We start from the raw sequence: 25,831 nt of genomic DNA on the forward strand, positions 1-25,831 counted from the left end.
CTGCTGAATTGATATAATGATTTGGCTGCTCAAAGCTTCTGGCCTGTGTATGATACTGGCCCTGTTACTCTCTCCTTCCTGCTTTTGAAGAGTTAACATTCCTTCTTAAGGAAATGATGGTGAGTCAGTGGTAGATGTTAACTAACATAGTAAAATACACAGATGGCAATTCTGTATGATTTCCTCCCCAATTTTTTGTTGAATGTTTCCTGTATGAAGTCAGTGTTTGGAAACCATAGCATGTAGTATGTACTTTTGCATATCCTAATTAAGAAGCAACAGAAGCTCTGTGAACAGACTCTTGAGAGTTCGGCAGGCCTTGGAGGGGGAAAGTTAGGTGGCCGTCAATGTGTCCCAAGTGATGATTCCTCTGACCTGCTGCAGTGCCTGGGCTTTGATCTCAGCCCTGTAACCTGGTGTGCAAAGGGCAATTTTCATGTTTCCAGAGTGTGGTGGAACCTGCGGATGGGAGGGGCATTCAGCCGGGTGCTGTGCCAGAAGTTCAAGGATGCTCACTGATAGCTCAGTCTTGTTTTTGTTTGTATCGTGATTCCTTCTGCTTAACTCCTTCCTCAGATATTCCTTTCTCAAAAATGTATTTACATGTTCCCAGTATTAGAACTTCTGACTCAGTTCTGTGGTTTGTTCTCAATACTTGTTCTGTGCAGTAGTGAGTCAAGTCCTTCCAGTCATCTTGCCACTCAGCTTAGAAAAATACTCTCCGAAAACATGTCTTTAAGGAGTCTTAGTACTTTTCACTTCCCCATTCAGAATTTTCCAACAATGTATAGCTAAAAATGACATTCTGTTAATTTGCACTTCGCCCCTATGGAGCCATTTTTAATTAATAGTTTTTTTCAAAGGACTTACATAAGAAACATACATATGTTGAAAAATAATTCTACCTTGTCAGACTTGTATTTAGTAAATTGGGAAAGTCACACAATCTCTTCTTATGCCCCCCGCACCTCTTCAAAGCAGTTTGATCTGTTTCCTTGCCAGCCCTGTTCTGTGTACACAAATGCATACTATGTAATTATCCTTTAAATAAAAGTAAAATCATAACCACACATATTGTGCAACTTGTATTTTTGAAGGAAGTGTATGTTATTATAATTTAACTGAAAGTAAGCCATTCTTTTAAAGTGTCTCTCTTGTTTTCTTTTTTCATGTTCTTTTTATTATTCCCCTTGACTAAACATTGATGGATGTCACCTTTGTGCCTCCCTTCTGACATTGAAGATTTCTAATAAACGTAGCTAAAGCCTGGCCACAGTGATTCACGCCTGTAATCACAGTACTTTGGGAGACTGAGGCGGGTTGATCACCTGAGGTCAAGAGTTCAAGACCAACCGGGCACGGTGGCTCAAGCCTGTAATCCCAGCACTTTGGGAGGCCGAGGCGGGTGGATCACCAGGTCAAGAGATCGAGACCATCCTGGTCAACATGGTGAAACCCCGTCTCTACTAAAAATACAAAAAATTAGCTGGGCATGGTGGCACGTGCCTGTAATCCCAGCTACTCAGGAGGCTGAGGCAGGAGAATTGCCTGAACCCAGGAGGCAGAGGTTGCGGTGAGCCGAGATTGCGCCATTGCACTCCAGCCTGGGTAACAAGAGCGAAACTCCGTCTCAAAAAAAAAAAAAAGAGTTCAAGACCAGCCTGGCCGACATGGTAAAACCATATCTCTACTAAAAATACAAAAAATTAGCCAGGCGTAGTTGTAGGCCCCTGTAATCCTAGCTACTCAGGAGGCTAAGGCAGGAGAATCGCTTGAACCTGGAAGGTGGAGGTTGCCATGAGCCGAGATCTCACCCCTGCAGTCTAGCCTGGGTGACAAAGTAAGTCTTCATCTCAAAAAAAAAAAAAAAAAAAGTAATAAATAATAGGATTGGGCATGGCTGATTGAAAAATAGACTCCATTCATGCAGAGTGCCTCCTGCTAGGTTTGTTATTACTTTTAATTTACCATTTGCTTTTCTCCAGCTAGGTCTTGACTGCACTAACTGGGACTTCTCATGCGGCTTTGAGCTTGGACCTTGGTGCATAAGCAAATGTAGCTCACCGACTTTTAATGGAAAGCATATGGACAGGTCTACGCAACGTCACTTAGGTGCGTGTAAATCACAGTCTCCAGTTGTGTTTCCTTTTTCTTTTCTTACTTTTTTTGAAATAGGGTCTCGCTCTGTCACCCAGGCTGGAGTGCAGTGGCACGATCACAGCTCATGGCAGGCTTGGCCTGCTGGGCTTACTTGATGCTTCTACCTCAGCTTCCCATATGCCTGGGACTACAGACATGAGCTACAGTGCCTGGCTAACTGTTAAAATTTTTTTGTAGAGTTGGGGGTCTCACGGTGTTATCCAGGCTGATTTCTAACACCTGGTCAGTGGTATTTCATGGTAGAATTGGGCGGGCAGCTCTGTAGCATTAGAATCCTTTTGTACTTGACCATAACCCTTTGTACATTTTTTACATGTCTAGAATGGTCTAAATGCACAACCTTTGGAAGAATGAATTGGTAAGGTTAATGCTAATGATAAGGTAATGGACTTCTTTAGGCCAAATTCCATGTAAGTAGATTAGAAAAATAGTCTTGCTACTTATATTAATTACAAAGTAGGAGGTAAATATTTTCAGTTTTTTTCCATGCTTTTGACTTTATTATCAGCAAACATTTTTTGAGTATCTCCTGCTCTTGGGGCCCTCCATGAAGGTTATACGTGAGGACCCTGGGGTATAAACAGATTTAAGAATTGTTTCCTTACCCCTTTCCAAGCATTCTCTGCAGTTTAATTAATGAGACTCACCACATATACATTACTAAGGAGCGTTCTTTATTTGCTCCTACTGTTTCCCTTATCACAAAGCTTGATAAATATTTTGATTATTTTAAATTTTTTACTGTTATAAACTATGCCACAATCAAATTTCTTCTTGGGGAAAACGTCTTAGTAGTAACAGTGTTAAGCACAGTGCATGGCCTTTTAAAAATTTGTTATATATTGGTAAATTATCCTGCGGAAAACCTTTTTAAAATTTGATCTATATTGGTAAATTATCCTGCAGAAAAGCTGCAAGAATTACATATCTACTGACACATTCTCTCAAATCCTCTGCTTCTGGGTGTGGTGGTGCATGCCTATTGTCCCAGCTACTTTGGAGACTGAAACAGGAGGATCGCTTGTGCTGAGGAGTTCAAGGATTTAGTGAGCTCTGATGGTGCCAGTGCACTCTAGTCTGGATGGCAGAGCAAGACCCTGCCTCAAGAAAAAAAAAAAAAAAAAAAAAGATGCTGTGAGATACATTGACTCGTTAAAACTAAATTTGTTCAGTGTGGTAGGTGTAAAATGTTACATCAGTGTTGTTTTAAAAAATTTTATGTGCAGTAAAATTTACTTTCTGTGTATACTTATAAGAGCTTCTATAAGGCTGGGCATGGTGGCTCATGTCTGTAATCCCAGCAATTTGGAAGGCGGAGGCAGGTGGATCACCTGAAGTCAGGAGTTTGAGACCAGCCTGACTAACATGGTGTAACCCCATCTCTACTAAAAATACAAAACATTAGCTGGGCATGGTGGTGTGCGCCTGGCTGAGGCAGTAGAATCACTTGAATCTGGGAGGTGGAGGTTGCAGTGAAACAAAATTGTGGCATTGTACTCCAGCCTGGACAATAAGAGTGAAATTCTGTCTTAAAAAAAAAAGAGCTTTTACAAATATCTAGAGGGGAATCACTCCTTTAAAAAAAAAAAAAAAATTAAACTTCTAATAAAGGCCAGGCGCGGTGGCTCATGCCTGTAATCCCAGCACTGAGGCAGGCAGATCACCTGAGCTTGGGAGTTCGAGACCAGCCTGACCAACATGGAGAAATCCCAGCCCTACTAAAAATACAACATTAGCCAGGCGTGGTGGTTCATGCCTGTAATCCCAGCTACTCAGGAAGCTAAAGTAGAAGAATCACTTGAACTCGAGAGATGGAGGTTGCAAGGAGCCGAGATTGTGCCATTGCACTGCAGCCTAAGCAGCAAGAGCGAAACTCAGTCTCAAAAAAAAAAAAAAAACTTGTAATAAAGAAGTCTCTACTTACTACTAAAAACAAAATAAAACACTTGGGAAATTGTGAATTAGAAAGAAGGCCAGGTGCAGTGGCTCATGTCTGTAATCCCAGCACTTTGGAAGGCCAAGGCAGGCAGATCTCACCTGAGGTCAGGAGTTTAAGGCCAACCTGGCCAACATGGCAAAACCCAGTCTCTACTAAAAAAAAAAAAAAAATTAGCTGGGCGTGGGAGGTGCACACCTGTAATCTCAGCTACTTGAGAGGCTGAGGCTCAAGAATTGCTTGAACCCAGGAGGCAGAGGTTGCAGTGAGCTGAGATCACACCACTGCAATCCAGCCTGGGTAACAGTGAGACCCTATCTCAAGAAAAAAAAAAAAAGAATTCTTGTTCCTACCACCTAATAACACCACTGTGAAGTTTTTTTGTGTATCTCTTTCCACTATTTCTGTTTTTCCCTAAGCCATCATCATTTTTTTCCCTCCCAGAGTCAGCATCTTGCTCTGTCTCCCATGCTGGAATGCAATGGAGCAATAATCCACCGTAACTTTGAAGGTCCTGGACTCAAGATCCTCCCATGTCAGGCTCCAAGTGCTGGGGTTATAGGCTTGAACCACTGCTCCTGGCCCATTCTTAAAAGTAATATTAAAATTTTTTGCTCTACACAGTCAGAGAAACTTCTCTAGTATTGAACTAGAGATAGAAATGATCCCTGGAAGTCTAGTCATAAAAGTAGCATTTATTAATGATAGAAGTGAGAGGAAGAGGGTTCTGTAGGGGATACCTTCAAAATAAATGGTTTTCAAACTCCCAGTTTTTCTTGTCATCTTTATATTTCAATTTACAAATCTCTTTCTCCGTCATTTCGCAGAACTCTCTCAAATTTATCTGGTGGTCTCTTGTGGGTCCTAATTGGAATGTACATATCACCAACTCAAATTCGACACATCCTGGCCAGGCGCAGTGGCTCATGCCTCTAATCCCAGCACTTTGGGAGGCTGAGGAGGGTAGATATGCTTGAGGTCAGGAGTTCAATATCAGCCTAGCCAACATGGTGAAACCCCATCTCTACAGAAAATACAAAAATTAGGTGGGCATGGTGGCACATGCCTGTGTTCCCAGTTTGTATTCCCAGCTACTCTGGAGGCTGAGGCAGGAGAATTGCTTGAACCTGGGAGGCAGAGGTTGCCATGAGCCAAGACTGTGCCACTGTACTCCAGCCTGGGTGACAGAGCCAGACTCCCTCTCAAAAAAACAGAACAAAACAAATAACAAAATCCCACATCCTGACCTTTTTCATGATTTACCTTGTCAAGCCCATTTACTTATTTCTGAAGGGGACACCTGGCTCTTTTCTTAGAGGTCACCCTTAACACCAGGTCTTTCTTTGAAATCACTCCTTCAGTTCATTCATTTTTTTCATTGGCACTTTCACCGTCCCAGTCGCCAAGGTCCTTCTCCTTGGATTAACTCAATAGCTTCTTGATCCCCATTTTGAGATTATCCTGTTGTGGACGACTGCTGTCTGCCTGCCCAGAAACTCATGTTCCATGAAGCCATTCTGTGTTGATACTTGTCTTTCAAAGCAACTTTGACTCCACAAGAGGTTTTCTTCCTTTGCTTCCCTGCCCTCCGACCTCCAGGTGCTGGGGTTAGGCTCTTGTGTTCTGTGCCCAAAAGATGCATCACATGCCACCTACCTCTGGACCTCCTTGGTGGCATCCCTCTCGGGATTCCCGCCATCTTGAAGGCTGACCCTAATCTCACTTCCTAAAAGTCACTTCTGACAACCTCAAGCCTGGAGTTCAAGTGTCCCTGAGCTCTCCTGCCCAGCTCGATGGTTGTATGTGTTTTCTCTGATTTGCTTGGTGTCTGGCCTGTACAATCAGATGGCAAAGAGCCTCAGCCTAGTGCATCTCCATCTTCATGTTCCAGCCCACTGAAGGCAGTCAGGAATATAGTTGGATGGTTGGTTTCATTCCAATTTGCCTTGAATTGGAATGATGAGTACAAATCCTAAAATATCACGCTCTTACTGAGTAAAGAGGAGGCTTGCTGACACCTTTCATTTTTGTCATTAATAACATACAGGTGATGGTTTAGTGCCTGGCTTTCATAGTTGAGAACGCCCACTCTGCTTGGTGCCTGTGCCTGCAGACTGGGTGTCTGGTTCTGGTTGAAGGGTATTTTAGCATGTGCTAGAACCAGCACAGATGCTGCTCCAGATAGAAACTGGATCAAAAACTTTGAGCAGTGAAGACAATTTTCTATTTTATTGGGGCCTAATTTCTAAGAAGCTTTGTATTGGGAAATCCTGGTATTTTTGGTTTGTAGACTCTCTGCTGTTGACGTCAGTGTCTCAGTTTCTCATTACCAAACATGTAGTATAAAAATGTTGTGTTGCTTATGGTTTGATCAGCAGCAACAAGAGAATTAAATATTTACTGGAGAAATTTGGTGGTTTCTCAAATCTATGTAAACACTGATGGTGATTACAGAGCTTACATAAGAAGGTAAGGAAGGAAGATGGAACAGTTGTGTAACAGTTACTATGAAAGAGATTCCAAGCAAATTAGAACAAGTCTGGCCTTTTCAACTGGTTATTTTGAAAAATCAACATCTTAGTGTTGGATTAAGACCAGCTGTTTATAAATTGTCTAAGTTGTTTGCTGATTTTTCTGTATGGTATAAAAAAAAAAAACCTCATCAATAAATGTAGCCCGTGATGTCTAATGATAATCCTCTTTAAAATACACATATTATTTTGTTTTATGTTTGCCGTAAACTGGAACCTGCAGATCAATAGTGATAAACCCTTTCAGGATTTGAGTGATGTTTACCTTTGGATGGGCCCTGTGTTTTATTTAGATTTCTTGTGCTGGTTCTGGCTTCCCGCAAAGAGCCCCTGCCTCCAGCCCTTCTGACCTTTCAGCCTACGCTTCTTGTTAGCACAAGATTTCTGCTTCTGGATTTCTGCTTTGGTCTCTTTTACATCTGCCTCCTTCCCTCTCTCAGTTCTGTGTGTGGAAAATTAGGTTATGGCACCTGCTCCCCATCATGTAATCTGCCCAGCTGACTGTGTAGGATATTAATGATGGGGCTGGCTTTGATGTTTGGATAAAGATGGCCATACCTCTTTGTGTGTATGTGTGTGTGTGTGTGTGTGTGTGTGTGTGTGTGTGTGTCTGTGTGTGTCTGTAAAATCAAAGTATCAGAAGTCGTAAGATGTGGTCTTACCATGATTACCCTGGTTGTGTGCTCTGAAATAGCATTTTCTCTTTCCCTGGTACCCACATTCTTTAGCAGTACCTAATACCATTATAATGGAAGTCACCTATGTAATTTTCAGATAGCTACATTAAAGGAAAATAAGAACAATTAATTTTAGTAATATATTTTATAAGCTGATATATTAAAAATAGTATTTTAATACGATCAATATACAAATTATTAGTAAGACATTTACATTCTTTTTTTTTTCACAGCAACCCTTTGAAGTCTGTTGTATATGTTACATCATAGCACCTATCAGTTGGACAAACTTTTTTTTTTTTTTGAGATGGAGTTTTGCCCTTGTTGCCCAAGCTAGAGTGCAATGGCGCAATCTTGGCTCACCGTAACCTCCACCTCCCAGGTTCAAGCGATTCTCTGCCTCAGCATCCTGAGTAGCTGGGATTACAGGCACACACCATTGTGTCCAGCTAATTTTGTATTTTTAGTAGAGATGGGGTTTCTCCAACACATTTAAGGTGCTTAGCAGCCACCTGGAGCTGGTGGTTCCCACATTGGATAGCACAGTTTAGACCCCACATTGCTTTATTTAGCATTGAACAATATGTTTTCAACTTCCAAGCTCTTGGATTTTTCAGTGTTTGATAAAGTAAGTCCCTTCCTTTTCAGGGACTATATAGTAATAAATTCTCACATTTGAATGATGCCCCTACAGTTTCCCCTTCCTTCCTCATGATTTCCTGTCAAATTTAGATTTTTTGTTGTCTGGAAAATGCATCTGAACCAGTTCAACAAAGTAAATTGATACTCCCTCTACCCCCCACCACAGTCTATGTGTATGTTTTCCTTTTTTACCCAAGAATCACAAATATGTTCTATAGCTTATAATTTTATTTCTTATTTTCTTTGAGACAGGGTTTCCCTCTCTTGTCCAGGCTGGAGTATGATGGTATGATTATAGCTCACTGCAGCCTTGACCTCCTGAGCCCAGGTGATCTTCCTTTTGAGATGCAGTCTCAGTCATCCAGGCTGGAGTTCAGTGGCATGATCTTGGCTCACTGTAGCATCCACCTCCCGGGTTCAAGCAATTCTCCTGCCTTGGCCTCCTGAGTAGCTGGAATTACAGGCACATGCCACCACACTCAGTTAATTTTTGTATTTTTACTAGAGATTGTGTTTCTCCATGTTGGCCAGGCTGCTCTCCAACTCCTGACCTCAAGTGATCCTCCCCCATCGGCCTCTGAAAGTGCTGGGATTACAGGTATGAGCCACTACACCTGGCTTAGGGTGATGCTTCCTTTTCAGCTTCCCTGGTAGCTGGGACTACAGGCACGCACCACCATACTTGGCTAATTTTTTGTACTTTTTGTAGAGATGGGATTTTGCTGTGTTACCTAGGCTGGTCTTGAACTTTTGGGCTCAAGCGATATACCTGCCTTGGCCTCCCAAAGTGCTGGGATTACTAATGTGAGCCACTGGGCCTGACCAGCTTATAATTTTGGATAAATTAAAGTTTGGTTGCAATGAATGAGTCTCATTTCTCATTACATAAGGAATTGAAGATCTAGGAAATGTGAAGAAGTATAGTAACTAATGTTAGATAAAAATAGCCCTTGGAAGGGTTGAGATCCAAGAATATAAAGGATTTAAGGAAGATCGGGAATCCCTGAACACAGTATATTTACCAAATATGAAGACCGCTTACCTTGTGACCACACCTTTGGTTTTCTAAGTTACTCAGATGTCATCAGCAAGCCCTTAGGAATGAGAAATTTAGGCTCCTAGTTACCAGGAAATACTAGCCCTCCGAGCACTCTCTCTGGGAGCACACTGACTGTACAGGGCGTCTTTCCTCAGCACTGGTATTGACTGCCAGAATTTCTCTTCTAGTTTGTCTTACCTGTATATTTGTGTTGTCCTAAGATAATGGCTCAAGCTCTTAAGAATTATGAAAGTGACATAGGAATTATGAAAGTGACATAGGTACTCTGTAGAAAAATAAGGGGAAAAATAGAATCCTTTAATCTGGAGATAATTTATCATTTTGCTATTCCCCTACATTTTCCTTTCTTTTCTTCTGCTCTTCCTTCCTTTTTTTCCTTTCTTTTCTTCTCCTTTTCCTTCCTTTTTTTCTTTTTTTTTCTTTGAGACAGAGTCTCACTCTTGTTGCCCAGGATGAAGTGCAGTGGTGCCATCTCGGCTCACTGCAACCTCCACCTCCTGGGTTCAGGCGATCCTCCTGCCTTAGCATCCTGAGTAGCTGGGACTGCAGGAGTGTGCTACCACACCTGGCTAATGCTTTGGTGTCCCTTCATTTTCTGCATGTGTGCATACACTGAAATGGGATTATCAAGTGTGTTTTTTAAGCCGGCCTTTTTCTCAGCTCAATAATGCACTCCACACGTTGCCACGTCAGTCACCCATGTTTTAATCTCTGCAATATGCTTTTATAAGAATGTACCCACAGTTGTACCAACCAGTCCTCTATTTTTAGGCATTGATAATATTTCCCCCCTCTGGTTTTGAATTGCTCTAAGCATTACTTTAATGAACACTCACGAAATGAAAAATTTAAGCCTGTTTTAATTATTTTGCTAGGATAAATTCCTTAAGAGTAAAATTATTAGGTCAAAGGCTATGTGTATTTTTAGAGCCTTTGATTGGTGATGTTAAATTACCATCTAAAAATGTTATGGCTGGGTGCAGTAGCTCACGCCTGTAATCCCAGCACTTTTGAAGGGAGGCTGATATGGGCAGATTTTTTAAGCCTAGGAGTTCCAAGATGAGCCTGGGCAACATGGTGAGACCCTGTCTCTACAAAAAAATAGAAAAATTAGCACATGCCTGTAATCCCAGCTACTCGGGAAGCTGAGGTGGGAGGATTGCCTGAGCCCAGGGAGGCCAAAGGTGTAGTGAGTCATGATTGTGCTACTGTACTTCAGCTTGGGCGACAGAATGAGACCCTGTCTCAAAAAAAAAAAAAAAAAAAAAAAGGTATGGTAATTATTACTCCAACTAGCAGTCTATCCAAAGTGCTTGCCTGCTAAAGGGATGTTAAAAATTATGTAGTAAATTTACAATTTGTTGCATACATTATAAATGGTGCATTTTATTTTATTTCTGCTTTTTGGATTTTTTTGCTTTTCTTGAGACAGAGTCTCACTATGTTGCCCAGGCTAGAGTGCAGTGGCACAATCTTGGCTCACTAAAACCTCCATCTCCCTGGTTCAAGTGATTTTCATGCTTCAGCCTCAGGAGTAGCTGGGTCTATTGGCATGTGCCATCATGCCTGGTTCATTTTTGTATTTTTAGTAGAGACAGGGTTTCATCATGTTGGCCAGGCTGGTCTTGAACTCCTGGCCTCAAGTGATCCACCTACCTTGGCCTCCCAAAGTGTTGGGATTACAGGCATGAGCCACTGTCCCTGGCCAGATTTTTTACATTTTTTTTTTTTAATAAGAAAGCTTACATATGGTCATATTCCTATTGACAACACAGAAAATAATATTAAAGGAGTTACAACAGTGTTAAGAATTCTTATAGCCATGCAGACTCCTTTTAAGTGCTTGTGGCTGTGGCTAAAGGATCCTGAAGCCAGCCTGCCAGAGCACCTGTTTTCCTGATCTGGTGGTTTGCTGGATACATTTTTAGGTTTATACCCTTCACACTCTGAACTCTTTTATTTTTTGCTGACGACAGTTTAGAAACTGGATAGACCCGGAAAATGTGGATCCCTGGCTTCATGAACTCGAGAAAAGTATAACTTTGGATAACGAAGGACATTTGGCATGAATTGTGCTCCTTGCTTTGGGAGAACAGCAAAGAGTGCAATGAGTAGTTTGGATTTTGAGGGGTGTGGATTTTGAGGGCTGAGGAATTGATATTTACATTCTCCAAGTGTTGTGGTATTTCCAGGTAGAGGGAATTGCAGGCTGTGTCCTCTAGCCTTAATTTAAATACTATTGTTAGTTTCGAAGTCCATACCAGTCAGTGAGACACTTACACCCCCTTTTTCCTCTTTGCCATCATCTAGCAACTTTCGTTTTGTTTTGTTTTGAGACAGAGTCTTGCTGTGTCACCCAGGCTGGAGTGCAGTGGTGCGATCTCGGCTCATTTGCAACCTCTGCCTCCAGGGTTCTAAGCGATTCTCTTGCCTCAGCCTCTCGAGTAGCGAGGATTACAGGTGTTTGCCACCACTCCTGGCTAATTTTGTATTTGTAGTAGAGATGGAATTTCACCATGCTGGCCAGGTTAGTCTCAAACTCCTGAACTCAGGTGAATCACCCGCCTTAGCCTCCTAAAGTGCAGGGATTACAGGTGTGAGCCACTGCGCCCGGCCATCTAGCAACTTCTTGACCATTCTTTTTTTTTTTTTTTTTTTGAGACGGAGTTTCGCTCTTGTTACCCGGGCTGGAGTGCAATGGCATGATCTCGGCTCACTGCAACCTCCGCCTCCTGGGTTCAGGCAATTCTCCTGCCTCAGCCTCCTGAGTAGCTGGGATTACAGGCACGTGCCACCATGCCCGGCTAATGTTTTGCATTTTTAGTAGAGACGGGGTTTCACCATGTTCACCAGGATGGTCTCGATCTCTTGACCTCGTGATCCACCCGCCTTGGCCTTCCAAAGTGCTGGGATTACAGGCTTGAGCCACCGCGCCCGGCCTTCTTGACCATTCTTTATGCCTCCTTGAATGTTGGCTCCTGGTCTGCCGTATTTCTTTCCACTGTGTCTTCTAGCATCATCTCTCAGTTGTTGACTCATCTGGCCAGGGGACCTCATTGTCCCTTTACCTTTTGCAGGGAGTTTTACTTGCAGTTCACATAAGCTCTCCCAGGCCCAGTCGTCTCCCAGATGGCACTTTGGGATCCTGAGCCGGGAGTGTGTCTGCACACCCCGTCCTTCCTAGCCCACATGGCTCCCCTTCATCAGTCCTGGTACTGCAGCTTTGTGGTGTTCTCTGGCTTCCCTTTGCCTCCCCAATCCTTTTTACCTGCTGTAGACGCCATAGGTCATCAGATGGCTGCCAGACTAACATCATGGTCTCCTCCCTCTCTGAGCTGCCTCCAGAACTTGTCAAGCTCCCTCAGTGCCCGAGCCCTACTATTAATTTTTATTATTCTGGTTCTTTTTTTTTTTTTTTTTTTTTTTTTTGGCGGGGAGTGGGCAGAGTCTGGTTGAACTCTGTTGGAGAGAAACCAGATAACAAGGTGATTTTCTCTATTTCACGTTTTGAGTTCTGGGCTCAGTTGGATCTTGACTTTTTTTTTTTTTTTAACAATATCATTTTTCTCATCGTTTTTCTTCTTCCATAGCCACTTCTATGCAATCCCATACCCAGTCTTTCTACTCGAAACCATGACCTCTGCTTCTTAATTCATTAAGAAAACAAGTGATTAGATAAGCATGCCCCCAGCTTCCTGCCCTCCTCTCACCTCATGCTGCCTTGCGCAAGGGCAACTGTCTGCATACATCTCTACCCACAGAGGCTATGAGGCAATCACTACAGATGGTCTGTGTGGAACTGTCCAAACAAATTTGAAGAGTTTTTCTATCAAGGTTACATGAGAACTGCTTTTTGCATAGTTAGAGATTCTCTGGCTGAGGGGAATGTTTGTGTTTTCTTTTCCTTGGAGATGGAGTCTCGCACTGTCACCTGAGCTGGTGTGCAGTGGTGCAATCTTGGCTTACTGCAACTTCTGCCTACCAGGTTCAAGTGATTCTTCCGCCTCAGCCCCCCAAGTAGCTAGGATTACAGATGCCAACCACCAAGGCTAATTTTTTGTATTTTTAGTAGAGACGGGGTTTCACTGTGTTGGCCAGGCTGGTCTTGAACTCCTGACTTCATGATCCACCCCCTTTGCTTCCCAAAGTGCTGGGATAACAGGTGTAAGCCACTGCACCCAGCCTGTGTTTTCATAAAAAACAGTATTTTAGAAGTGACTTGACAGGGAGTTCAAGACCAGCCTTGGCATCATGGTGAAACCTCGTTTCTATCAAAAATACAAAACTTAGCCAGTCTCATAACCTGGTCTCAAAAAACCCAAAAGAACAAAAGCAAAAACAATAAAAAAACAAAGGTAAGTAAACATTTGCAGCTACTGCTAGAAAATTAGGTAAATGTATTTTTTTTGCTGAGAGTTAATATGTTCATTAAACCATGGAATCTTTCATTTACTAGTTGGATTATTTTATTTCTGGAAAATGTATATTCAAACTTTATAGTGAAGAATGTCAAACCTCCATTTGAATGACCCCATCTACCTACTGGTGTGATGTCTCCCCCTCCCCTCCAGGCTTTAAGTAAGATTTAATTTGAGGATACTTGTTCCACTACTAAAAACAGAAGTGCATAAACTACAGGAGTAGGGCAGCAATCTCACTTTACAGAGGCATTTTTGGGTCACTGGTTAATGACTTTTCTGCACATACAGCACCATGCATGATTTCCAGTGAGGGGTACAGACGCCGGTGCAGTGATGCTCTACCACTAACCCTTCTACTGCAGCCTGCTAACTAGAACACATGTAATGCGAGTCTTGAGCTGAAAGGGTGTAGTTAGTCTTCACAGTGGATTTGCTTTGAGAATTGGATGAAGTGTTTTTACTTCATTGGCAGAATTGTGGTATGTGCTTGTCAGCACACATTCTGAATCATGCCTTGAGATTATGGTTGAGTGGCCAGGCTTTAAGTGTCTGCCAGAGAAGCCAATTTAATAAGTTTTCGGTAGTCAAGGTGAACAATGAATTTATTCATTTTACCCAGATGCTTAGCTTTTATCATGAACCTGCTATTTGGTTCCTCTGAATTCAACCCCCTATTTTCTCACCATACCCCCAGGTTAAGAATATGTACTCATCTTGTATTTCGTTTGAAAAATTTGGAAACTAGGCTTGTTCCAAATGTGATTTCTTACTAGTGCTCTTTGCAGATTTTCTTTCTGAATTTTTTTATTCTTAGAATAGATATAGTTTAATACAGTTTTTTTCCCTCAAATGTCAGTTTTCTTTTTTTCTTTTTGAGACAGAGTGTCGCTCTTGTTACCCAGGCTGGAGTGCAATGGCGCGATCTCGGCTCACCGCAACCTCCGCCTCCTGGGTTCAAGCAATTCTCCTGCCTCAGCCTCCTGAGTGGCTGGGATTACAGGCACATGCCACCATGCCCAGCTAATTTTTTGTATTTTTAGTAGAGACGGGGTTTCGCCATGTTGACCAGGATGGTCTCGATCTCTTGACCTTGTGATCCACCCGCCTCAGTCTCCCAAAGTGCTGGGATTACAGGCTTGAGCCACCGTGCCCGGCCCTCTTTTTTTTTTTTTTTTTTTTTTTTGAGACGGAGTTTCGCTCTTGTTACCCCAGGCTGGAGTGCAATGGCGCGATCTCGGCTCACCGCAACCTCCGCCTCCTGGGTTCAGGCAATTCTCCTGCCTCAGCCTCCTGAGTAGCTGGGATTACAGGCACACGCCACCATGCCCAGCTAATTTTTTGTATTTTTAGTAGAGACGGGGTTTCACCGTGTTGACCGGGATGGTCTCGATCTCTTGACCTCGTGATCCACCCGCCTCGGCCTCCCAAAGTGCTGGGATTACAGGCTGAGCCACCGCGCCCGGCCTTTTTTTTTTTTTTTTTCTTATATAGGGTCTTGCTCTGTCACCCAGGCTGGAGTGGTGTAGTGGCATGATACTGGCCCACTGCAACCTCTGCCTCCCAGGTTCAGGCGAGTCTCCTGCCTCAGCCTCCTGAATAGCTGAGATTACCATGCCCAGCTAATTTTTGTATTTTTTAGTGGAGATGGGATTTCACCGTGCTGGAGGCTGGTCTCAAACTCCTGACCTCAAGTGATCTGTTCACCTCAGTCTCCCAAAGTGCTAGGATTACAGGTGTGAGCCACTGCGCCCAGCCTGAATGTCAGGTTTCTTTATTCTTTTTTATTTTTTTTTAATTTTTTTATTTGAGACAGTCTCGCTCTGTTACCCAGGCTGGAGTGCAGTGGCACGATCTCAGCTCATTTCAACTTCTGCATCCCGGGTTCAAGCAATTCTCATGCCTCAGCCTCCCGAGTAGCTGAGATTACAGGTGTGTGTCACTATGCTCGGCTAATTTTTGTATTTTTAGTAGAGACATGGTTTCACTATGTTATCCAGGCTTGTCTCGAACTTCTAGCTTCAAGTTATCTGCCCACCTCAGCCTCTCCAGGTGCTGGGATTACAGGTGTGAGCACCACTGTACCCAGGCAGGTTTCTTTTATTTGTTTTTGAGACAGAGGCTTGCTCTGTCTCCCAGGCTGGAGTGCAGTGGCTCAGTCTCCCTCATTGCAACCTGTGCCTCCTGGGTTCAAGCAATTCTCATCAGCCTCTGGAGTAGCTGGGATTACAGGCCTGCACCAACCACCCCTGGATAATTTTTGTATTTTTAGTAGATATGGGGTTTTGCCATGTTGACCAGGCTGGTCTTGAACTCCTGACCTCAGGTGATCTGCCTACCTTGGCCTCATAAAGTGCTGGGATTACAGGCGTGAGTCACTGTGCCTGGCCTATTGGTTTTTCTTTTCTTTTTTGAGGGTATAGTTTTGGCTGCTGTAACATGCTTGGATAACAGTTTTTTCCTCACATAATCTGTCCTCCTGTTTAAAATTTCTAAAGTATTGATTCTTATTTTTAAAATTAATTGTTAGAGATAGTGTCTTGCTGTGTCATCCAGTCTTGAGTGCAGTGTCATGATCATAACTCACTGGATGTTCAGTTGGAACTCCTAGGTTCAAACAATCCTCCTTCCTCAGCCTACTGAGTAGCTGGGATGACAGGTATACCTCACCATGACCAGCTAATTAAAAGAACGTGGATTTTTTTTTTTTTTTTTTTTTTCTGTACAGATGGGAGTCTTGCTATATTGTCCAGGATGGTCTCAAACGCTTATCCTCAAGTGGTCCTCCTGACTCAAGCGCCCTCAAAGCACTGGGATAATAGGCATAAGCCACCATGCTCAGCTTCTTAGAATATTGATTCTTTTACATAATCCAAGGTGGTCCTTACAACCAGTTAAGAGGAGGGAAGGGAGAGGGGAGGGCATGCTTACTTTCATCCATATCCATTGGCGAAGGCTGGAAGCATCTAGCTGCAAGGAAGGCTGGAAAATGTTGCCTTAATTTAGTTGGTTGTATGCCCAACTTAAAACCAAGGATTTTATTAGTTGAATTACTAATCAAACGGCAGAGAAGGGTCCATAGAGACACCTGGTTGTCTCTGATGCCTCTTAACGAAACAAGTTCCTACAAGAATACGAACAGCCAGTAATTAGAATCAAATTGAATATGAAATGAAAATGTGTTTTCATTTTGTCTACTTTTCTGGATGTTTGAAATTTTCCGAAAGAGGTTTTTAAAAATTTTACGTTTCATTTCTACCAAGTGCGAGTTAGATTTTATAACACTAGAGGGTGCTGTTAGTTAATGCATTTGCTTTTAGCACTTCCATCATCTGCCCCCAACTCCCCCTTGTCTTATTAAAGAATCAGAGTAGATTTTGTCCAGCTGATAATCTTGACTCTCTTTTGTTGTTTTACTCAGTTTACAACAGCAGGGGCGCTGAAATTTCAATACTTAACGTTTATCTGAAAAGACAGAAATGATGATTACCAACTGTGGAATTAAAAGAAAAACATATTGTAGATTTCATTCATAAAAGGAAAATAAATCAGAGATTATGTTAATCAGATTAGATATTTTCAAATGCAGAATTATTTCTGAAGAATTAAAACTTCTTTCGCTGTATTTGTCGATGTTTAGCATTTTAGTTGTTTTGCCCTATTTTCTGTCCTGTGTTTACTAACCAGTGACTTTAAAGGGCACCCCTCAGGGTGTGTTCAGGTTGTGTATCTCGTTGCCTTTGATATGAGGTAGGGATTCTTTTCACGGACTTTTTTCTTCTGTGTCTAATGTGCTGAGAGTTTTATTCAAAAATTGACCTTGGGTTTTGTCATGCCTTTTTGGTTTCTTTTGACCTTACAGTTCTTCCTTCTTTCTGTTGATGGGAGTTATTAAAATACTAGCTTTTCTCTTTTCCTTGTGCTTTGTCAACTTTGGAATCAGGGTTATGCTGGATTTTTTTTTTTTTTTTTAATTGTACTTTAGGTTCTGGGGTACTTGTGCAGACCATGCAGGCTTGTTGCATCGGTACATACACAGCAAGGTGGTTTGTTGCCTCCATCCCCCCTTCACCTGTATCTGGCATTTCTCCCCATGTTATCCCTCCCCAACCTCCCTACCCCCTGCTCTCCATTATGCTGGATTTTTATAAGCTTCTCCTCTTTTTCCAGTGCTTATGCCTTGATATTGTGGATATTGGTGCTGTGGAAATAGTTGCCTGCAAAACCACCTGGGCCTGGTGCCTGTTTGAGGGGAAGGTCTTTGCTCTCCTCGGCCTCTGGAGGTTTAAGAACGCTTTTGAATGTGTTTATCCCATTTATCAGTTTTGTTGCTTCTTTTCTAACTAATTTCCCTCTTTCCTACTCTTTAATTTCTTTTTTCTTCTTAGTATATTTTGTTACTTATTTTTTCTTCTTTAACATAGAGATATTGTTACAATTTCAATGTCTTCTTTGGCTCAAGGGTTATTTAGGAAAAAGATTTAAAACTGAAGTTGTTAAACTTTCTTGATGATGATTTTTTATTTATTTTTAGTATTATGATCAGGCAGTGAGAAATAGGATTTTTTTTTTTTTTTTTTTGAAGATCCAGTCTCACTCTGTTGCCCAGTCTGTAGTGTAGTGGCATGATCTCAGCTCACTCAGCTTCCGCCTCCCAGGTTCAAGTGAGTCCCCTGCCTCACCCTCCTGAGTAGCTGGGACTACAAGTGCCCACCGCCATGCCCAGCTAATTTTTTGTATTTTTAGTAGAAATGGGGTCTTACCATGTTGGCCAGGCTGGTCTCGAACTCCTGACCTCAGGTGATCCACTTGCCTCGGCCTGCTGAAGTGCTAGGATTACAGGCGTGAGCCACTGTGGCCGGCCAAAATGTTCCCTTTTTTGTGGGGTTTGACATTTTCCTTGTGGCATGATAGATGGTCACTTTGCACAAATGCTCTCTAGCCATTGGGAATGAAGCTATTTTCTATGGAGTGTAAAGTTTGATATCTGTTATATTAGCCTTATTCATTTTATTTTCAGATTCTGTAATCAATGCAAAATAAAATAAATATGGACATGGCGCCTCTGCCTGTATATCCTCCTACCCCTCTCTTTTTGGAGACATACATGTTATGAAGTGTTGGTCATTTCTTCTCTATTTCTAGCCATTATAGACTTTATTTCAGTGAAAGAATGTTCAGAATATAGACTGACATATTTTTCTTTTGAATTTTATCCTTTAGCAATGTAAACTGACCTCCTTTTTCCTGCTTAATACTTTTTGGCATGAATTCCATTGTGTCTGACATTTAAAAAATAATAAGGCAGTATTAATGTTCCTTTTTTTCCACTTTAAGCTGTATCTGGGTGGGAGGAGTTGGCATTTATTTTATTTATTTTTGTTTATTTTTTTGAGACAGTGTCTTTCTCTGTTGCCCAGGGTAGAGTGCAGTGGCTCACTGCAACCTGTGCTTTCTGGGTTCAAGTGATTCTCCTGCCTCAGCTTCCCAAGTAGCTGGGACTATAGGTGTGCACTACCACGCCCAGCTAGTTTTTGTAATTTTAGTAGAGATGGGGTTTCATTATGTCAGCCAGGCTGGTCTCGAACTCCTGACCTCAAGTGATCCACCCACCTCAGCCTTCCAAAGTGCTGGGATTATAGGCGTGAACCACTGCGTCTGGCTGGCATTTATTTTTTGATGCAATCTGAGTGTTTTTAATTAAATGAGTTGAACTCATTTGTAGGTCTAGCTTGTGTTTTAGTCTGTGTTCTCTTTCAAATTCTAATAGTTGTTTTAAGTGAAAACATTTAAAAAACTCATTTCTCTAGTTGTCATAGTTAAGACCTCTGATTCTTCTCTGCGAGAAGGGCTTTAGCATCTTACTCTCTGTTTTCAAATTTTATTAATGTAATCTTTATTTAATTACGTTTAAAGTCTGTTTTATTTAATTATGTTTTTTATATAGCATACGTTCAGAGAGCAATTTGGCTTATGTGTTAAGTTTTATAACCAGGTTTACATTAGTTATTTAGCCTTGTCCCTACCTTGATGGTTTTAGCATATTGCTTAGCAGCCTTGTATACCTGTTGTCAATTTCACTTCTGTACTCCAACCTGGTTGGAATATAGCTTCAAGCTTTCTTTCCCTCCTTTTCTTTTGAGCTCACGCACATTTCAAACTGTCTTGTTTTTGGTTTTCACACATGAAGAGCACCTTATCTGGGTATAAAATTCCTTGGTAAGACCTTTCCCTTGGTTTGTGTCTGTGTTACTGTCTTCTGACATTTAATACTTCCGTGGACAACCCAGGTGCTAAGCTTAATTCAAGCTACTATTTAAGTAAACCAAACATTTTCTCCTTCTCCCTGGATGTGTATACGATTCTTTCATCCTGTGGTTTATTTTGCTAGCATGTGTCCAAGTGTATGATTTTGCATGAACCTGGAATGCCCTTGCAGTCCCTTTACTCAGATTTTTGTTCATCTCCGAATAGTTTTTTAGTCTGTATCTCTTATGTTAGGTTCTTTAAGTCTGTTCCATTTGTTGTTGTTCTTTTTTTATTTTTTATTTTTTCCTTTTGAGACGGAGTTTCGCTCTTGTTACCCAGGCCGGAGTGCAATGGCGCAATCTCGGCTCACCGCAACCTCCACCTCCTGGGTTCAGGCAGTTCTCCTGCCTCAGCCTCCTGAGTAACTGGGATTAAAGGCACGCACTATGCCCAGCTAATTTTTTGTATTTTTAGTAGAGACGGGGTTTCACCATGTTGACCAGAATGGTCTCGATCTCTTGACCTCGTGATCTGCCCGCCTCAGCCTCCCAAAGTGCTGGGATTGCAGGTGTGAGCCACCACACCCGGCCCTGTTCTTTTTTTTTTTTTTAGATGGAGTCGTGCTCTGCTGCCCAGTCTGGAGTGAGGTGGTGCAATCTTGGCTCACTGCAACTTCCATCTCCCAGGTTCAAGTGATTCTCTTGCCCTCAGCCTCCTGAGTAGCTGGGATTACAGGCATGTGCCATCATGCCCAGCTAAATTTTGTATTTTTAGTAGAGACAGGGTTTTGCTGTGTTGGCCAGGCTGGTCTCAAACTCCTGACCTCAGGTGATTGCCCACCTCAGCCTCCCAGAATGTTGGGACTACAGGCGTGAGCCACTGCGCCCAGCCTCATTTGTTGTTTTAAAAAAAGTTTTATTGGCCAGATGTGGTGGCTCATGCTTGTAATCCCAGCACTTTGGAAGACCAAGGGGGGCAGATCACAAGGTCAGGAAATTGAGACCATCCTGGCTAACATGGTGAAACCCCGTCTTTACTAAAAATACAAAAAATTAGCCAGGCATGGTGGCATGAGCTTGTAATCCCAGCTACTCAGGAGGCTGAGGTAGGAGAACCGTTTGAACCCGGGAGGCAGAGGTTGCAGTGAGCCAAGATGGTGCCACTGTTCTCCAGCCCGGGCAACAGAGCAAGACTCTAGTTCAAAAAAAAAAAAAATTGTTGAGGTATATTACACACCATGAGAGTCATCATCTCGAGATACACAATTCAGTGGTTTTTAGTACACAGTTATTCACAAAGCTGGGCAGTCATGACCACAATACAATTTTAGCACTTTTTTCATCCTGCAAAGAATCCCCAAACCCATGAATAGTCACTCCCATTCCCACCCCAGCCCCAGGCAGCCATTGATGAACTTTCTGTCTTTGTGGATTTGCCTACTCTGGAGGTTTTGTGTAAATGGAATCGTACAGCACAGCTGGCTTCATTGCCCCTTTTGTTTCTAAGTCTGGTTGAGAGGCACTGATGAGTCACGGCTTGGCCTTACTCTTTGCTTTTTCCTGTCCAGCTCTGTCTCGGAACTGCCTTAGCCTTTCTGTACTTTTCCTTGTCTCAGAGTTTCTCAGGCCTGTCACCCACCTCCTTTTCAGTCTTTGGCGATGCCATTTCTCTTGCTTGCTTCTGAGTTAATGCTAGCTCTTCATTTCCCTGCCGTTCTTCCCCATCCTAGCTTCTTGTTTTTGTTCTTGATCCATTTTCTTCATGTAATTGTCAATTTTGTTTACTTAAAAAAAAATCTGACTTGAAAAAAATTCTTTCCTTCTTTATTCCAACTGTCTTTTTTTTTTTTGAAAATTTCTTTTGGCTCCTGCAACAAATCCTTTCTGATGTTAGAGTCTTCACAGCATGTCGTGAATACAGTTCTCTGCTCCCCAAGGTGTATTGACCTGATGGGTTGGAGGTGTCCCGTGCGGACCTGTGTTCTAAACACTCGTGGTGGTGGGTCCCCTGCCCTGATCAGTCGAAGCACCTGGCTTCCAACCTTTTCCCCAGTTTCTATTAAGGTGTCCCTTCTGGTTGGGTGGTGTCATCCTCTTACCTCACTGCTGAGCTCCTCAAAGTTTCCGTGAATGAGGAATGCTTATAGCTGCTTTTCCCTAGGAATAGTCCTGGTTCTTTTTCTGTCTTTATCTCAGGGACTTCCATCCTCTAAGATGCCCCTTCTGCCTGGCTGTTTGCATTCCGAGCCTCAAGTTCCCTGTCTGGATTTGGGAAGGGCAGTCTGATGTTAGGGAGATGGAGGCAGGTATTTGCATATTCCATAGGGCAGAGGTTGCCCACTGCCCAGGTTCCTGGCAGGCCCTGGCCTGGAGTCAGGACTGGAAGGGCAAAGTCTGGCCACAGGTGTGGCTTCTTCCCTAGTCCTGATGTTAGACTGTCAGTGTGCATTCGCCACATTTGTCTTCATGGGTACTTCCACTGTTCAGTAAGATTCAGTGGGATCCTGCACACTGGATGCCATGTTGAACTGGACCCCAGCAGTCAGCTCTTCAAAGTGACAGTTATTCGTTTGCTTTGCCTACCTTTTAATGATGAGCTCCTACCTTGAGATCTGAAATGTTTTGAGCTTTGAAGACAATTGTCTTTGGGCCCTGACTGGGGAAATGGAAACTTACCAGAGAGTAAAATTAATCCCCCTTTTCACTGAGCTGGAAGCAGCATGGGTGGACTTATTCATCTGAACTGCAGGGTTTACAAAGATAGGTTTCAATTTTCCTTCTTAGCGTAGGTTTAAGACATATATTCTCAGCAGCTGCTTGGTTTCTGCAATACACTATCCAGCCTGCATGGAGAAACCTGCTACAAATTAATGTTAAGACCATACTAGAAGCACGCAGTAACCGTTTGTAACCAGGTGGTGGCTGTTGTGAAACACAAATAGCATTTCTAATGAGGTGGTGTGGTTATACAATTTTGGCTAGCCTGAGTGGGTTATAAAAGCGGAAATTCCTTCAGCACCTGAGAGCATCTCATGCTGAGTACCAGGACAGTCACAGTGTTGCTCAGACACCAGCACAGAAGTGGTGGGTGAGGCACTGATTAGAGGACATTTCTGTGGAAGGCTGGGGGTTCACTCTGAAGGTAAGGCCATTTCGTGGTTCTGCTTTAGGGAATGAGTTGTTAGGATACACATATTGATTAATATCTGTTTGTGTCTGTGTATTCGGGTCTGTGTATCTGTTTCCATGTGAGTATCTTTAGTGTTTGTATCTCTGATGATGTTTCTGATTTTCTGCATAAATATCTGTTTCTGTGTGTGTGTGTGTGTGTGTGTGTGTGTGTCTAACTGTGCCTGTGTAGGTGGGTGAGAAGCCCCCAGTTTGGTTGCAGCTGCATTACTAGAAAATCTCTAGAGTTTCTTAGTGCCGTCAGACATAATTTAAACGGCAAAAACTGAACATTAACATTTATGCAATTCTTAGAAGGCAATACCCTTAATTAGGTATGTGAGAGAAGATAACAATAAAAACTTGATCTGCAGCAAGGGACATTTCCATGTTTTTCAGGTGCTTATTGTCAGAGTAGATAAAATTAAAAAATATATAAGTAAATTGTTTATTTTCAGGGTCCAGTCTGGTGCCAGGACTGCCAAAGTTCTGTGTGTTCTTTTATGTTTTCCTTTTTGTTTTTTGAGATGGAGTCTTGCTCTGTCACCCAGGCTGGAATGCAATGGCATCATCTCAGCTCACTGCAACCTCTGCCTCCCAGGTTCAGGCAATTCTCCCACCTCAGCCTCCCAAATAGCTGGGATGACAGGCGCCTGCCCCTACGCCTGGCTAATTTTTTTGTGTTTTTAATAGAGACAGGGTTTCGCCATGTTGGCCAGGCTGGTTTCAAACTCCTGACTTCAGGTGATCCACCCACCTTGGCCTTCCAAAGTGCAGAGATCACAGGTGTGAGCCACTGTGCCCGACCTACGTTTTCCTTCTGTGTAGAGTTTCAAGAGTTTGATGAAAAGTATACAACCAAAAAGGAGTCTAAGTGAAAGAAACTTCGTGGAGAGCTAGAGTCTGTTATTAGCTGAGTGCAGATATATTTTTAATTTTGGGTCTTTGGGTTATTAAAATGTCACGTTTAGACACTAGAAAAAAAGCAAGACATCTGTAGCATACAATTCTAAGTGATTGCAGTCTCTGTATTTAATGGATATATTTTTAAATAATTGTTTAGGAAGAACATGCTCCTTTGCAGGGAAAAAAATGTATAACATGCAGGCATGCAATGTTTAAAGCCTCCCATTTATTGAAGATCAGGGAAAAGCTTTGCAGTGATTTGATCACCATGTGCGTGGTGGTAACCTGGGGAAGAGTTAGTGTCCCGGCCCCAGATAATCACAGTGCAGTTTAGGCAAACCTGCTCCTCAGCTGTTAGGTAATCCATCAGAGCAGGTGAAATTTCAGAGCTCCCTTTTCCTTGGGAGAGTCTGCAGGGAAGAGGAACTCTTGTATACTGGACTAGGCAGGCAGAAGGGGTGGGGTGTGGTGGAGAGAAATGATACTGCAAAAGAGACTCAAAAGTGAAATATCTTCCAGATGAGACGGGAAAGTGGGTGGTGTTGAGAGTACTGAATCGATGGGTGAAAGTCCAGCAAAACCAAGCAGGCATAACTGGGCAGTTAGGAAATATGGGCAAAGTGGAGCAGGATCTTTCTCCGCAGGTGAAAAAAGGAAATTTGGCTTTGGCCCTTGGGAAATGATGTGGTCTGAAGAGCAGATGAGAGAAAGATCTGGTGAGTCCTTTGAGCTTGAGGCGAGGGGGTGAGCAGTTATTTGACATGCTTCTCCCAGCAGCCGAGCCTGCCTTCTCCCATCAGGGCAGCTCTGGCAACAGTAGCTGGAGGTGACCAAGTGTCCTGCTGAGGATTCCTCTTCAGGGGCTATGCTGGAAAGAGGATGGAGCAGGCAGCCCAGACACAGTGGGACTGAATCAGCAGGGCAGAGCCATCTTCTGGAAGTTACCTAAGCCCTCAGGGGGAGCATCAAATGAGAAGGCCATCTGGAGACCTGGAAGAGAAGAAAGCATTCTTTCTATTCCCTGAAAGTAACTCACAAGTTTTCCTCGGCTCCCTTCAGAATGACATTTAGATATGACCGTCTCAGGCCTTTTCTGGTCTTTTGGCCTTTTCTTCGGCACCTTCTCCTCTTAGCCTGGAAGGTAACACGAGCAATGTTTGTCCTTTCAGAGTGATTGTTGGACCTACAATATTGGCCCTGAGCTTTTGTGCAGAGAGAGATAAATCAACCTCTCTGTGCCCCAGTTTCTCATCTGTGAAACTGAGAGAATAACAACCCCTCCCAGAATTCTTGTAAGGGTTGAGTGAAATCATGTTTGTTTCTGGAACTTGATAGTTCATTATGCACATGTTTTTATCTTGTTAAAATTCTGTATAAAATTAGCTTTTCAGTGGCTCCTGTGATGATTGATTAATACAGTTTCAATAGTGTTTAAATAAAAACACCATGTGTGTTAAATCACGTGGTAGAAATATTTAAATTTTTCTTTTCTTTTTTTGGTTTTCTTTTTGAGACAGAGTCTTGCTCTGTTGTTCTGGTTGGAGTGCAATGGCATGAACTCCACTTACGACAACTTCTGCCTGAAGTTCAAACTTGTTCAAGTTTGCCTAAACTGCACTGAATTCAAGTGATTCTCCTGCCTCAGCCTCCCAAGTATCTAGAATTACAGGTGCACACCACCAAGCCTGGCTGATTTTTTGTATTTTTAATCGAGACGGGGTTTCACCATGTTGGCCAGGCTGGTCTCAAGCACCTGACCTCGTGATCTGCCCACCTCAGCCTCCCAAAGTGCTGGGATCATAGGTGTGAGCCACTGCACCCAGCGACATAGTAGAAATAAATGCAATAAAACTCGTTTTTGTTCTGCTTTAGTTTGCTAAAATACACATTCAGATTTTAATTTTGTCATGCAGGTTGCACTTTTTGCCGTACTGCCCCTTCCTTTCTCCTTTTATGTCCCAGCCACAAGATTTCCCTGAATGAGTCAGGGATTCCCCAAATATTTGAATGCCTTTTATGCATTGGACACTGTGTCCCTGCTGCCATCTCATTCTGGTGGGGAGCAGACAGGAAGCTGGGAACCAT

The 25,831-nt window shown here is 42.7% G+C and overlaps 1 protein-coding gene across 5 annotated transcripts in view; it reads left to right on the forward strand.

The window, feature by feature from the left end:
- Positions 1 to 25,831, forward strand: part of SLC23A2 (solute carrier family 23 member 2) — a 135,632-nt gene that overhangs the window by 21,343 nt on the left and 88,458 nt on the right. For 2 of the 5 annotated variants that reach the window (XM_074406280.1, XM_074406283.1), the window contains exon 2: positions 1,986 to 2,112. The exons of 1 other annotated variant lie outside the window; for it this stretch is intronic. The gene's annotated coding sequence lies outside the window, so the exon portion shown is untranslated. Of the gene's footprint in view, positions 1 to 1,985; positions 2,113 to 14,938; positions 22,815 to 25,831 lie in introns of those variants that run through there. 2 more of the 5 variants (XM_039479545.2, XM_074406282.1) reach the window with 2 other exon arrangements.

This window comes from Saimiri boliviensis, chromosome 9, assembly GCF_048565385.1.
Source record: "Saimiri boliviensis isolate mSaiBol1 chromosome 9, mSaiBol1.pri, whole genome shotgun sequence".
Lineage (NCBI taxonomy): Eukaryota > Metazoa > Chordata > Mammalia > Primates > Cebidae > Saimiri > Saimiri boliviensis.